At 42.5% G+C, this 4294-nt stretch overlaps 1 long non-coding RNA gene across 1 annotated transcript in view; it reads left to right on the top strand.

Annotated features, from left to right (window-relative positions):
* The window catches only part of LOC140126439 (uncharacterized), a 126588-nt gene that overhangs the window by 24711 nt on the left and 97583 nt on the right, over positions 1-4294 (top strand). The gene's annotated exons all lie outside the window — the stretch shown is intronic.

The following is a 4294-nucleotide window of genomic DNA, read 5'->3' as shown; positions in this document are numbered from 1 at the left end:
CAGTGAGGAGGAGGGGGAGGGAGCAAAGAGGGAGGCAGTGACCCGCTGCTGCTTCACAAGTGATGGCAGGACAGGTCAGCTGCAGCCAGCAAAGAGATGCCGACAGTCCGTCCGAGGGCTGAGGTTTGTGTAGCAGAGCAGAGAGTGTGTTACTCTGCTCTGCTACTCTATGCTCAGAGAATCACTGGAGCTCCGGCACGCAGCAGCGGCTTGTTGTGTGGCCGGAGCTCCATTAATAAAACAGACACAGTGGAGGCAATGGTGCGCGTGCCAGCAGAGAGGGCTCTGCGCGCCCTGTCTGACACGCGTGCCATAGGTTCGCCACCACTGCCCTAGGGTGTCTGAAAAATAGTAAAAGTAAAAATAAAAAAAAGTTTAAAAAAAAAATATAATAAAAAAAAAACTAAAAATTCAAATTACCCCCCTTTCCCTAGAACTGATATAAAAATAAATAAACAATAAAAATCATAAACACATTAGGTATCGCCACGTCCGAAAATGCCTGATCTATCAAAATATAATAAAGTTTTTTCACGGCTTTAACCCCGTAACGGAAAATAGCGTCCAAGGTCGAAAATGGCATTTTTTTGCCATTTTGAAAAATTTAAAAAAATTCATAAAAAGTGATCAAAAGGTCGCACAGTCCCAAAAATTATATTAATGAAAATTCCATCAAAATTCGCAAAAAATGACATCACCCACAGCTCCGTACACCAAAGTATGAAAAGTTATTGGCGCCAGAAGATGGCAAAATAAAAAAAAAATATTTTGTACAGGAGGTTTTAATTTTTTTAAATGTATGAAAACATTATAAAACCTATACAAATTTGGTATCCACGTGATCGTACCGACCCAAAGAATAAAGTAGACTTGTCATTTGGGACGCAGAGTGAAAGCTGTAAAATCCAAGCCCACAAGAAAACGTTGCAAATGTGTTTTTTCACCATTTTCTCTGCATTTGGAATTTTTTTCCCGCTTCCCGGTACACGCCATGGAATATTAAATACTGTCACTATGAAGTGCAATTTGTTACGCAGAAAATAAGCCATAACACAGCTCTTTATGTGGAAAAATAAAAAAGTTATAGATTTTTGAAGTTGGTGAGTGAAAAATGGAAGTAAAAAAACTAAAAAAGGCCAAGTCGTTAAGGGGTTAACTCTATGGTCATATGTGCTATTATGGATGTGGGAATGATTTTTGTTCCTGTTATACAGCATTGCCGAGTGATGTTTTTATAGGAGTTAATAATTATGAACATATTGGGGCAAATTTACTTACCCGGCCCATTCGCGATCCAGCGGCGCGTTCTCTGCTCTGGATTCGGGTCCGGCCGGGATTCATGAAGGTAGTTCCTCCGCCGTCCACCAGGTGGCGCTGCTGCGCTGAAAATCATCTCCACGCGCCGGAATGCACCACCTCGGACCAGGTGAAGGTAAGCGGTCACCAAGCGACACTTTTTCAGGTTTTAAATGCGGCGGTTTTTCCGAATACGTCGGGTTTTCGTTCGGCCACGCCCCCCGATTTCCGTCGCGCGCATGCCGGCGCCGATGCGCCACAATCCGATCGCGTGCGACACAATCCCGGGGCAATTCAGGTACCATCGGCGCAAATCGGAAATATTCGGGTAACACGTCGGGAAAACGGGAATCGGGCCCTTAGTAAATGACCCCCATTGTTTACACCCGAGCATGTGCAATGAGTCTTTTTCTGTTTGTCTTCCCCTCTGATGAATTACCAATTTTTATCCATATTGTTTGTTTGTTGGATACAATAAAATTTATCATTTTTTCCAATATGGTTTCATGCATTTATTGGGTAAATATTTAATAGGTGTGTACATGTTCAAGAGAGGCCTGCATGCCTTTCTGCAGAGCAAAACTGCTCTGTATGCTTGTTTTCATATATCTTGCTCTAAGGAGAGGTGTCCATCAGCACACTCTGCCATAAAGCCCCAACTGGTTGATTACCTTTTTAGAACTTTCTCATTGGGTTTCTTCTTTACCTTTCTCACCATGGCTCTTCTCACATGATTGCTGATTTTTCCTGGAGGACCAGGTTGAGGATGAGTTGTGGTTGTTCCAAACCTCTTCCATTTTATGGATTGTGGAGGCCATGTGCTCTTAGGAACCTTGACTGCTGCAGAAATTCATATGAGTTAAATATGAGTGTCACAGCCAATGGTCTGAATACTAATGACCATGTTTAGTTTTTCTTGTTTAATAAATAATGAAACATATCCTACATTTCTGTTTTTTTCTGTTAGGATGGGGTGCAGAGTGTACATTAATGAGAAAAATAAAGGAACTTTTTTGATCTTACCTATTGGCTGCAATGAAGCAAAGAGTGAAAAAATTTAAAGGGTCTGAAGACTTTCCATACCAACTGTATGTGGTGTAATACAGAGGGGACACAGAGAGGTATCTCTGTTGTGCCACAATTGTATCACAGACACATATACAATTGATTAATTGATAAGTTGCCCGATACTGTAACTATTGGCAGGTCCATATATATGAGTGGCATCACTACTGTATACGCTTGTAATGCTCCTTATTCCATCCACTGGAAAATATATTCACATGTAAAATCTTTTTCCTTAAAATATGTGGCAGAATCAGATAAGGTACCTATACAATTTTATCGGCACCATATATTGGATGTATTATGTGAGCATATGCTGAAGACACCAGAGACTTAAAGTTCTCAAATTTCATTCCCCTAGTGATGTTAACACAATAAATATAATTTCTAACTCTTTACTTTAAAATTTTTATTGCTGTTTTAGCTCGTATCACTCCTTACACTGGTCAGTGCTGGGCAGAGTGTGGGCAGGACTCTTTAAGCAGACACATTATAATTAGAGATGAGCGAACATGCTCGTCCGAGCTTGATGCTCGGTCGAGCATTAGGGTACTCGAAACTGCTCGTTGCTCGGACGAATACTTTGCCCGCTCGAGAAAATGGCAGCTCCCGCCGTTTTGCTTTTTGGCGGCCAGAAACAGAGCCAATCACAAGCCAGGAGACTCTGCACTCCACCCAGCATGACGTGGTACCCTTACACGTCGATAGCAGTGGTTGGCTGGCCAGATCAGGTGACCCTGGGATAGACTAGCCGCTGGCCGCGCTGCTCGGATCATTCTGTCTCTGGATGCCGCTAGGGAGAGAGCTGCTGCTGGTCAGGGAAAGCGTTAGGGTGTTCTATTAGCTTACTGTTAGGCAGGAGTGATTCTCAAAGAACCCAACAGCCCTTCTTAGGGCTACAATAACGTTCTACTTTTTTTATTTTAATTTGCATCTTTTACCATTTTGTGAGGAATTAGCAGGGGGACTTGCTACCGTTGTGTTTAGCTCTTAGTGGCACACATATCCATAGCAAAGACCGAAGTGGGAAAATTCAGTAGGGGTTGGATTTCTATTAGGCAATAACTCAGTGTCATCTCATCTGGCATAGTAGTGTGCTTCCTTTGATACTTGGCTAGAAAATAGCCATAGGAGAATACAAATAGCTTCTTGAAGCCTACAGTAGCGTTCTATATATTTGATTTCTGGTTGATCTGCTGGTGGCTGTAGTTTCTGCAGTGCATGTACTTGCCAATTCTGAGCAATTTGTAGTGAGACTTGCGACCGCTGTGTTCTGCGCTTAGTGGCGCACATATCCATAGCAAAGGCTGAAGTGGGAAAATTCAGTAGGGGTTGGATTTCTATTAGGCAATAACTCAGTGTCATCTCATCTGGCATAGTAGTGTGCTTCCTTTGATACTTGGCTAGAAAATAGCCATAGGAGAATACAAATAGCTTCTTGAAGCCTACAGTAGCGTTCTATATATTTGATTTCTGGTTGATCTGCTGGTGGCTGTAGTTTCTGCAGTGCATGTACTTGCCAATTCTGAGCAATTTGTAGTGAGACTTGCGACCGCTGTGTTCTGCGCTTAGTGGCGCACATATCCATAGCAAAGGCTGAAGTGGGAAAATTCAGTAGGGGTTGGATTTCTATTAGGCAATAACTCAGTGTCATCTCATCTGGCATAGTAGTGTGCTTCCTTTGATACTTGGCTAGAAAATAGCCATAGGAGAATACAAATAGCTTCTTGAAGCCTACAGTAGCGTTCTATATATTTGATTTCTGGTTGATCTGCTGGTGGCTGTAGTTTCTGCAGTGCATGTACTTGCCAATTCTGAGCAATTTGTAGTGAGACTTGCGACCGCTGTGTTCTGCGCTTAGTGGCGCACATATCCATAGCAAAGGCTGAAGTGGGAAAATTCAGTAGGGGTTGGATTTCTATTAGGCAATAAC

The sequence above is a fragment of the Engystomops pustulosus genome, chromosome 4 (genome assembly GCF_040894005.1).
Source record: "Engystomops pustulosus chromosome 4, aEngPut4.maternal, whole genome shotgun sequence".
Taxonomy (NCBI): domain Eukaryota; kingdom Metazoa; phylum Chordata; class Amphibia; order Anura; family Leptodactylidae; genus Engystomops; species Engystomops pustulosus.
This window is presented reverse-complemented; position numbering and strand designations above follow the sequence as displayed.